This window comes from Bradysia coprophila, chromosome X, assembly GCF_014529535.1.
Source record: "Bradysia coprophila strain Holo2 chromosome X, BU_Bcop_v1, whole genome shotgun sequence".
NCBI lineage: Eukaryota > Metazoa > Arthropoda > Insecta > Diptera > Sciaridae > Bradysia > Bradysia coprophila.
This window is the reverse complement of record NC_050737.1, coordinates 2,984,830-2,996,417: the sequence shown is the minus strand read 5'-3', so window position 1 is coordinate 2,996,417 and position 11,588 is coordinate 2,984,830. Positions and strand designations below refer to the sequence as shown.

The following is an 11,588-nucleotide window of genomic DNA, read 5'->3' as shown; positions in this document are numbered from 1 at the left end:
TTGCAGTTTTTTTTCATATTTTATGTTTTTCATTTTGATTGCTTGCTTCATCCATCCTTCCTTCCTTCTGTGTAGTTTAGATGTTTTGTTGAGATTGTTCTTCCTTAGTTCTATTTTTATGTTTCGGAGCCAAAGGCAAGGGTTTGTCACGAGTACTGAAAAATTTCACTTTCATCACTAGTCAGAAACGACGTTTTTTGCGCCTAAAAACTGAAATGAGACGAAACCACAACATCATTAACCATCGCAAGAATGAAGCATCAAGCAAATACCTCACTTTGAAAAGTAAAGAAAAATTGATCAATTCGATCTTTATTTTGTTAATTTAGAACGCGGCTTTCTTTTGGTTACTAGTTACTATTTTGTGTTCTGGGTCTCTTCTTCAAATTAACGCCGTAAGTGTGCCTAAAATTTGTGAAACAGTGAACCGAAAAATACATTTCAACGCTTCATTGTGTGAAAATGACGCTACGTTTGAAAGACCTCCGCACTTTCCACTTTGAATCTCGACAGCACCTACGGCGTGAATTATCTTTACATCAGTTTTTGTCTAGATGTATGTACCTTTTCCGGTCCTTTTGAACTCATGAACGAAAATTTCTCGATTTTTTTACAATTTTTATACTCAACAATACGACTCTCGCTTCGCTCCCGTACATTTTTACAAATTAAAAATTTCACAATATTTTTGGAAATCTCACAAAACTAAATTTTAAGAAATTTAATTCACGAAAACAAGCACTGTGTGCTTCAAAAAAATGTTATGCCTAGAACCAAAAAAATGTGACTTCGTCGCATTTTTTTTTTCGTCCAATATGAAAAATACGTACCACGGACTAAAAGTCTTTTTTAGCGTATTCTCACACCTTTGGTACGAAACGTACTCTACATTCATGTGCAAGTTGTTAAGAGTCATTTCGCCAAATCGAACAGCTTATATGGAGTCGGGATTCAAGTCGACGGCAATCCAAACGAGCTATGGCTCAAATGAATCGTCGTTCAATTCTGATAATATCGTGGAACAACTTTTTTCCCGAAAAATTTTTGTTGAGCTGTCATGGCCCTTAGAAAAATTTTCCCTGAAGTGGTCGCGATAATAGTTTTTTATCAATTACTCCAACATGCAAAATGTGAATAATGTCAAATTGTGTATGTTTATGAAGGTCTATGAGATGAATATTATTGACCAACAAACGCCTTGAATTCTGACTGTTCGAAATTTTGGCGAATTGACTTTTAAAAACAAAGTTCATAGGTCAACTATTAAAAATATATAAAACTGATATAAACGGGAAATGCAAGTCGATGTGAAAACTTTTAGTTAAGAAAGAGGTGACTGACGAGACGATATAGAAACTTTCTGTGCATTAGCGTTAAATTCGGGTTGCAGCTTCGACCCAGAATTATATGTTCCAAAAATGCATAATTCTGAAAAAGTTGCCATCGAAATGTCTTAAAGAAGTATGTTAAAATGTACCAATTTAATTATTATCGTGTGATATTGGAGTCGGCGAAACTAAATTTTACTTCCTAATAGTCATTAAGCAAAGATTCGTTTTTGGTTTCTCATTATTTTTGCACTATACACAAAATATCATTTAAATTTTTCAGCCCACATTCAATAGCAAATATTTTAAAACATTTTATAAATTTTTATTTTTTGTTTTGAATCCCACCTATATGGACGTATTGATATTTTCCACTGTATAATAACAAACAGAAACCTGCCGTCGTTTTTTGAATTATGCCAAATAATTTTATATTATAAAATCCCACTCGATTTATATTATAGGTTGAATCGCGGTTGTTTAGTTTATTGGTACACATATTATTATGGTATATATTTGTATATAGTATATATATATAAGTGTACCTAGAACTCAATGCTTTATTGGCAAAATTTATGTTTGGTTTTTCAGTACGATAATATGTGCCTTATAAGAAGAAAACATATGGTAATTGGTGTTGAATATTTCGTGATTACAAATTTACAAATTTTAATCATGTTTTGTAGCAAATTCTATTATAAAATTTGTTATTTAGGTGGATCTATTAGATGTTGTGCACCTTCTATGGTGGTAATAGATTGAGCGAACTTCCTTGTTAATGCGGTAACGTTTTAACTTTGACCGGAGCTCTTCAAGGATCTTTACATTTAAGTCAAAACGATTGATAAGTCAATCGAGGATATATTAAAACTCTAAAATTTCCCAATTTATTTCTGTCTCGTTCTTAGTGAACGTAGTTCTAAGTCGTACAGAAAGCTTAAGCGTCGAGCTAAAATGATACGGCAGGGCATACTCCAAAGAAGTTTTTTTCATGGACGGTTGAACTATTTGTGAAGTTTCGTCAGTTTCATACAACGACAATCATATCATAAGAGTAATTCAGGTAGTACGCGTGTTTAACCCTTCTCAATTTTCGATTGAATTTTCAGAGATCTTACGGCGTCAATTATGGAATCTGGTACTTCCTTTGATACAAGTTTATTCTTCCAAGAAGTTCATACAAAATCTGCTACTTCATTTTTTATCAAATTTTATTTTTGAGGTAGTTATTGATAACTGTATCTCGAAGTTTTATCTAGCAAATTTTAACAATAGTTGACCTAAAAATTGCGTGTAAATGATTTCGTTACAATATCATTATTTACAACTTCGAAAGATGCATCATTATATTTTCCACTTAATGTTTAATGTTTTCAAGCATTTGAGATGCTACCGCTTTTTCGCTGTACTACGCAAAAGCAGGCAGAATTACACTTCAACATTAACTGAACTTCAAATTAAAAATGTGAAATAAATTATACGTTCTTGTACAAGGATTTGATAATTAAAATGTGGTTCTGCTTCCATAAAAACCTACATTCTCAGAAATGTGCAAACATAACACAACACTCTTCATTTTGTGTGTTAGTTGTGATTTCTTTGTGGATTGATTATTCCGGTGTAAATAATAAAGAACTAGATGTCGTGGGAGGGTATAAGCAACTTTCAAAATTCAGAATATTAAAATCTAGCTCCTCATTCGCTAAGCAAAATTCGTGTAATCCACACATAAATCACATTACAGTCGATTTTCGATTTTCGATTTTATCCTACTGTGATTAGCAAATAAACAGGATATTGACGAGTCTCGGTATCGCGTTCCCATAGTTTTTCATGACAAATTTATTTGACGCCAATTATACATCCTACTGAATTCATTACAGGTATAAAAATCAGCAAAACGATTTGCTAAATAACGTGCGTAAAACATCAATCAAATTACAGCTGGACGCAAAAACTTAAATCCCGCGCGCGATATGCAATCGATAATTTTAAATATAATATTTTTCACAAATCTATGCTAAATAATTAAAGAAAAAAAAGAATTAACAACTTGCGAGAGAGTGATTTCTGTGTATATATGGCATCTCACATTTCATTTCGATTATACCATTAGAGACTCAAATTGTTTTGGAATATGAGATTATCTGATTTTACAATGATTTCATAAAATATAAGTCATGATAGGTACCTACTCACATGTTGATTGTCTGTAAAGATTTCGCAAAATGGTAAGTATATAGCAAATCAATAATACAGGTGATGTGGTTATACCGATCGCAGTGGCGGCGCCGAATTTAATTTAAAATGTAAAGACATAAGAAAAAAAAAACTTTGTGGTGCGTTCTTCGTACAAGTATTCGACTATTGAATCAACTAAAATCTACTACGTCAATTCTTTTCAAGTATTCGTTATCTTTCCCTTCATTACGTTTTGCGTATTAACAACGTTAGGTGGAGTAAATCGCGTGCGTAGTCGTAGTTGATAGCATAGTAAAAGTATGACTACTTACACGGAGTCATTTGTATCTTTTTCTCTTTTGTCACACATTGGAGAATATAACGAAAACGATAGTGATTTCCATAAAGTTTTTTCCTTGATAAGCAAATGGACAGAGTTATAAACAAAAAAGGGTAATTTCAGATGTGTTTTCCAAGCACACCGAGGGTGTAAAGTTATTAAAACCGAAAATGAGAATTTTTGCCAATACAGCCAAGGACAGTCAAAAAAGTGTATTTTTATGATTTTCGTGTTTATCGATCTCAGCTGTTTTAACAATACAAATTACAATGGCAAAACAGCTGAAATCGATGAAACACGTATAGAATAAAAATCCACTTTTTTGACTGGCCCAGGCTGTACCAGTAATGGATATTTTTTTAACAAACTCGGTTGGATGAATCATGAGCTTAAATACTCGGAGTAAGCATAAGTTGTACTATATTCGATCTTTTTCTACAATTTGCTCGAGTTTTTTAAGTTAAGTCTTAAATTTTGGTCTAATTTTGGGGAAAAGGGACTGTTTTACACTATCCAACGAACCTCGAACTCCAACATGGGTGCCATTTTAAGCTACATTGTTCAACTATGATCTCTAGTCAAAAATTAATAGTAATGGTTTCACATCACACATGTCAGATAATCACTCAGCGATATATGCAATTTCACTCTACTACCTCGAAAAGCAAAAACCCGTTTTAAGGCATGGAAAAATAGTAGATTGTGTATTTGTTTAGAATTTTTTCTTTTGCTAAGTGTATGGTGTTTGTAGATCGAGTCGAAGATGACCTAAAAAATTTCTTCCATCAAAGATTCTTCGAATGGCAATTTTGTGCGAGTTCATTTTGCTTTGTTGTTTTCAAAAGTTTAAGTTTTAAGAAACAGGCGCAGGATTTAGTCTAAAGAAGCGCTAGATTTAATTTATCTAAAAAATTTTAGCTAAAAAAATGATTTCTTACCCGATTTCACCATACACACTAAGAAAATGGAATGATCTGTAATAGACAAATTTTAATAAGTTGAAGCTTTAAAAAGTAACAATTCGAAGCTCATCCTTCTTGGAACAACTGTGAAAATGTTTAAATGATTTCTTCATGTGGTGGAGATCAGCCTCAATTTTAGACCATTAACGGTACCACGACAAATGCACGATTTATGTACGCTACTGATCACTAGAGAGACATATTCATTGATATTTACCCACTCGAAAGCAATATGTTTTAAGATTAAACTCTCGCTTCAACATTCAGAAGAACTAGTAATCCTGGTGTATGTTCATTCATTTAAAGTCCAAAAAGTGAATACATGTTTCAATATCTCTTTACTACTAGTAGGTACATTCTTCATGGAATAACACACATCACACACCATAAAAAAAAAGTTAAACTGAACCGTCCGATCGGTGAAGAATTTTTTGCATTTTTTTTTATACATACATATTATATTGACTGCTGTGTGTTATGATCTAATGGACCAGTGCTTTAGTTGCGACGCGATTCTTGTGCGGTTAACATCGCGAGTTTGATTTATAATACAATATTTTTGTATTTTCGTTTATTTATCGATTGTAGCGTGTTGTTGTTTATACGTCGACCATATTATATCGTTGTCAATGGTGTATTAGATTGCTCTGCTCACTTACAGGTGTTTTTCTTGAATATATTGTCTCGTTTGGATTTGATTAAGAAAGGCTATTTTAAAGTGAATCTTTGAAGTGTAAATGCAATTTGTTTTTCGATTTTTAAGTTATAAATTGTGTTACTTTTGTTGATAAGTTTGTTTAGGAACTTTGACCGAAACACGTTGAGTGATAATTTAAGGATTAAGTCTGCAAATAATCAGTCAATTGAATTTCTGTTTTTAAGCAAAAGATTATTTATCAAATATATTTTAATGCCACTCAGTTTTGTGTTCAGTTCGTCTTAGTTAGACTTTAAGCGAACTTGTTGTTAAATTGGATATTATTTAGAAACATTATATATGGCCTCAGAAACAAAGTACATGTTCAATAATGACTTTGTGACACATCTTAATTTACATATATTCAATTTGTTATTATTCAGATGAGTATATAATGAAATGAAACAAAGAATTAAAACAACCTGCGTACATACCACATCTATATGTGTATATAGATTCGTATTGATATTATTTACGATCAAGCAATCATTTACTCTAAAATTATGTCTAATTCGTTTTGAAAATGATGCAGTGGAATGGCTCGAAATACTTTTCTGGTTATTTGCTTTTTAATTTAATTGCAACACGTGATGAAGTAAGACATATAGGTAATATGTGGTTACTGTAAGGTCGCGCTGTACGTTTTATATGTTAGAGCATCTTTCTCGGTTCGTGAAGTAGGTGTTGATAATGGCTTAATCTTGTAACTGGGCGTCATTTTTTTGTTGTTGTTGTTTTGTTTCTTGATATTTCGGTGAATAACATATAATTTGTGTGACTAAATATCATTACGGTTGTAAAGAGGCTCATGCGATTATCGAGAAACAATTTACGACATTTTGTCGGTTGACTCATTTATAATTGTTATTCAACTGAATTGAATACATACCATTGGATTGGTACACAGTTACACAATTACAAATGCAATATTTAAATTTATAAATCAAATGCTTAATTATCGAGAGCACAACAGGAAAATAAATATAAAACTGAAAGTCCTTCATTGAACATTTAGTCGTCGATTTAACCGAGGGCGTCAACAAAAATATCACCATCAAAACACTTCATTTACTTTTATGGATAGTCGACTATGAAAACAGAACAAAGTTCAATGCAATTCAATATATATGGATATACATGACTCGCATTCCAAATATATATCGAGCTCAGATGGTTCGGTGGCATGAGCATTGAGTAAATTGTGCGCTTTAGGGTCAGTTATCCGAAAAGATCGAATTTGTTTGTTTCAACCTTAAAAAAATGGTCTGTCTTGAAGATAGTGGTACAACGTTACAATTTTTCAAAGTACCTACTGGATATATCAATTATCCTAATAGCATACTTGAATGGAGTTGGTTAGTGGTTACGATGGTTTCATATTAAATTAGGACTAGTATGCTTTCTAACGACCTCTTGCAATAGCCTTTCACAGACAGCAAGCACATAACAAGTAAACGATTATTGTTATCGGCTCTGTTAAGCATCAATCTAGGATTTTTAAGAGGATGGTTTACAATTAGCTATTTGACCGACGTTAGGGTTATGTAAACAATTTGGGGTTGAGGATAAGACAAAGATGTTACATATTTCGGGTAGAAGGGGAGGAGTGGGTAATTTGCAGTTAGTTATTCTAAGTCTTACAAATTAATATTTAAAATCATTGTTTGTCCATTGGTGTGGAAAACATTTTACAGCATCTGACCATATGTATACCCCACATCCTTGGCCTCTTGTTTCTAAAAAGACATCTTCCTTCAGACTCGGTATATTACAGATAGAATCATTCTATTTATTTATGTAAATTCATAGGGCACCATACACGCAAATACTAAGATATTTGTTTGCATTTACCTGAAACAATTTTCAGAATTGATGCAATCTGAAGAAAGTTTGAAGAACATACCTGACCCATTTACGAAATGGGTGCATTGAAGGAAAGTTTGAATAACATGACTGTATAATTTGTGTAATTTGTACGATCTTCTTATTCCGCAGCGATGAAACTTTGAATAAGTATGCTCTTAGAGCGAAAATAGTATTTAAATTAGGCAAAATATCGTAGTTAACATCACTTTCCAAGGAAGTGGATTTTCGGTACAAATTATTGGCTTCGCCTCGTAATAAGTACGTTCAAAATGACAGCCAAAATTTTGGAAACTTTGATAACCATAACCGCAGACTGAAATTAAAATTCAGATGTTTTGAAGTTAGTACGAAAATGACGTGAGCCTAAATTATTTTTCATACCTAGAACCCGTCGAATATGAAAAATATTATTCCAGACCTCGCCTTCGGCTCTGTCTATAAACCTCTCACACCTCTCTCTGTCTATGAAGCTCTACTATTTTTTCACAGGCGATAAGATACAACTGAAACTTCTGGAGCCTTTGTTGTGAAACCCGTTGTGTTTCTTTCGGGAAAAAAATAACAAATTTCATTTTCTGGTGTGACTTGTGGGCTCGCTATCTTCTGACCACCAAACAAAATCATCGATTTTTTAACAGTAGCAGTCGCAGCACGTGAATATTCGATAGAAAATCTTTTACTTCACTTGTTGCTCATCTGTATAATACAATAGCGGCTAGAGCACATCGCTTACTTTTATCGTTGTTTTCCCTAATCGATGAATATGATTATCCGAAAATTAAACAAAAGTACAAAGTGCATAGTCAAACTAAATTTCGAGTATCAAAACATCAAACGTATGCCAAATTGTCCATGTTGTCCTCTCACCATTTTAAAAATTTCGATTCGAATATTACATCATGCGCACCACTTTGTGCTATTTGCCTATTTTTGCGTCTGTTTACATTTCATTCCGTTATTAACAAAATTTACACCTACTACTTACAAATATGGATATGACATAAAAATTAAAAACAACTTTGCCAATTCAGCTTTGATTCTAAACGTAGAACCAATACAGTGGAAATTATTTTTGGACGTGATGTTGGTGTAACATGTTGGATATTTTTTTATTTTGGTTGTGATACGATCTTACTTAAGCGCTAGACTTTACAGAGCCAATACAAAACAACAAAACGTCTGTCCAGTAAATTTGGACTTCGATCTTAAAACAATAAAAAGGGTTTAAAATCGTTTTGTCCTTTTCGTCTACATTTCAACATTTAACAACATTTTTCCAAGACTGATTGTTTTAGCAATTTATTACTAATTCATCAGACTGCTTCTTCAAGCTGGTACCTACCAACTAATGTTGATTGTAGAATCTATCCACATGTTCTCAACAATTTAACAAGTTTTTTTTTCATTCAAAGACGTTAAAAATGTAAGCCATCTCACCGAAAATCAATTACAGGTAATCTGTCGACTAACAAAATAAATCAATTCGTCACATCGTGTCTTTTTACATATAGTTATTAATTCCACCAGTAAGTGAAGCATTCGAAAAAAGCATAGAATATCTTCCACAAAAATTACTTTATTTACCAATTGTTTGATGATGAAGAAGAAGAAGAAGAAAAAAAAAACTCGTTGTGTAATTTGATTAATTGCCAAAATACCTATTTAAATACCATTTAACTGAAAGAAGCAAGAACACCAATTCAAGACCATCGCACCTCAACCAACAACGGCTCAAGTACTCTTTATGACAATGCAAATTATTTTAAATATTTAACAGAAAAATTCAAAACGAAAAAAAAAGTTTTGTATTGTATTGTATGCCGACCGATTACAAGCAATTTGTTTGTTTCAATTTAAAATGAAATGAAATGTAGAAAGAAAAAAAAAACTTATAAGTAAAACATTGACCAAGTGCTTCATTAGGTGAAAAAGTTGGTGTTTGTTGTTCGCGTGAAGAGATTGTTAACGTTATTTGATTTATGTGGTATGTTGGTTATGTTACGATGATGATGATGATGATGGTTTATGGTAACAATTGTTTTTCTTGTGCTTTTGACCTAAACCAGCAAGTATAAGATGAGTATATATCTTCTCTTCTTTTTCTTTTTTTTTGTCTCGATGTTTACCAATCAATTTTAATTTTAGACTTTTTGTATCGCAAAATTCTGTTTAGATATTTGAAAAAAATAAGTAGTGGGTAACTGTTGCTTACTATAATAATAAATTTTGATAGATCTGTAAACAATTAGGCGCTATTAAAAGTACTCTGGTAAAAAAAGTCTCTACCTTCCATAATGCAAATGGAATCGTATTGTGAAACCTTTCAATAAATATTTCTTCTCTGAGTGTATTCAGTGCTGTTCCTATACACACCAATCTTTTTTTTAAGAAACTTTCAAAATCCATCGCAGCATGAAAAGGTAATAATTACCAATTATTAGAATTTGTGTGAGCAAGCCTCGGAGCAAGCGTTTTTTCTCTTCTTCGGTATGACACTAACACATAAATTATTGTTTATGTTTACGTAACTAGGAGGACATTGACTTTGGATATTATGACCCCAACCTCTAGACCTCTAAGATCTAACAGAGTTTGTTAAACAGACGATTAAACTACTGAAATTTTTGTTCCTCGTCTTTATCAATTGTCTTGTTTTACCTGGATACTCTTGTATGTTCGTTTTACATACTATGTTAGAGATATACTTCGGGTGAATTAAGTCCCCAAAATTTAACAGACAAACATTACAACGCTATAAAACAAGGAAACCTTTATAACCTTTGAGAACACCTCGAAAACGCATGTTTCTGTATCCAATCCATGAAATACACCCCACCCCAAAATAAATGATTTATTTCTCTTCAACAAACTTTTGAGATTTCTTTTTAAATTTTTTGGGACTTGTGATCTTTTATTACCTCTTCGCAGTAATAAAAAAAATCGTAAAAAGTTGTTGCCTGAAGGCAATATACAATTTCTTCGATTTATGCCGTGTCACTATTTTTGTTAGGTTACTTGAGCACTCAATTTTCATTTTAACTTATATTTAAAACAACTTCATTAACATCCATCAAAATTTTAATTTACTTTTTGAATCGATAAGTCCACCGGTACGGTGCCAGGCCGATGCTTCTTACTGCAATGAAGACTGAATATTGTAAATTTCGCAGTCTCAAATCAAACATTCGTCGTTACGTGTCACCGACTTGAAGCGTACTATTTAACTTTTTAAACAAAAGCATAGTCAAAAACGCGGGTTCACGCATTTACTCGGCTACTACATTTAGTTGAAGAAGGGCATCTCCAGCTGGTTAGAACACCTCTAAACTCACGTAACGCTACCCATTGTTTGACCCTCAAAAAGGTAGTTTATGAGTGGTATTGCTAAAGTAGATCTTAAAGTCCTCTAAAGAATGAGGTTCTATAATTTACGACAATTCCGATCTAAGTAACTATCGATACACATAAACACATGCGGAAATAACTATACGAACGAGAACATCTTCTAAGAATTATTTAGTTTTCTGAACTAGAAAAACATTATTAGGTATAAGTGAAATCCAGTCAGGGAGTTAGAGTTATATTCGACGTTTGTACGATATTTGTGTATTGAATTTCGTATTAAAGTTTCACTGTAAATATAAAAGCAAGATGGTAATCCTAAGTAAATATTTTGTATTTTAACATTTATAGCTTAAGATCGATGAACAAGCGCGCAATTGAATTAAGAGACTGTGAGTTTAAAAGATTTAAAAGATCTGAAGTGAAATTGAAAGTGTTTACACGGTTGCAGTAAAATAACGACAAAAAAAAACATTTAGACATCGTTTTAAAAGTGCAAAGCGAAAAGGATACGTACCTCAATAACATCAATCAAATACTTATATATCACACAAAGGTTGTTTCCAAGGTAAGTCTCTTTTGAAAATTCAATTTTTCTTTGCTCAAGTAATTTCTTTTATTATGTATCTTAATTACTTTCTGTTGACTCATTTTATTATAAATATGGATTATTCCGTAAAAGTCTTACAGCTTGTAAAGCGGTCATGATTAAAAATTTCTGAACTTAGTATTGGAGAGGCTTAAGTATTGGAGAGTTCTTGTCGAATGTATTCTTCAGAGAAACTCCGCATTGGCCGTCACATGATAATAATTTTGGTTTTTTTATCCGTAATGGAACAATGTTCGAATTGTTCCGTACGAGGAACATGTAT

The 11,588-nt window shown here is 32.3% G+C and overlaps 1 protein-coding gene across 3 annotated transcripts in view; it reads left to right on the top strand.

Moving 5' to 3' along the window:
• The first annotated feature begins 5,305 nt into the window (after positions 1-5,305).
• Positions 5,306-11,588, top strand: part of LOC119083356 — a 111,118-nt gene continuing 104,835 nt past the window's right edge. Inside the window, exons 1-2 of one of the 3 annotated variants that reach the window (XM_037193098.1) lie at positions 5,306-5,472; positions 11,068-11,284. The gene's annotated coding sequence lies outside the window, so the exon portion shown is untranslated. Of the gene's footprint in view, positions 5,574-11,067; positions 11,285-11,588 lie in introns of all 3 variants that reach the window. The other 2 variants (XM_037193085.1, XM_037193092.1) reach the window with 2 other exon arrangements.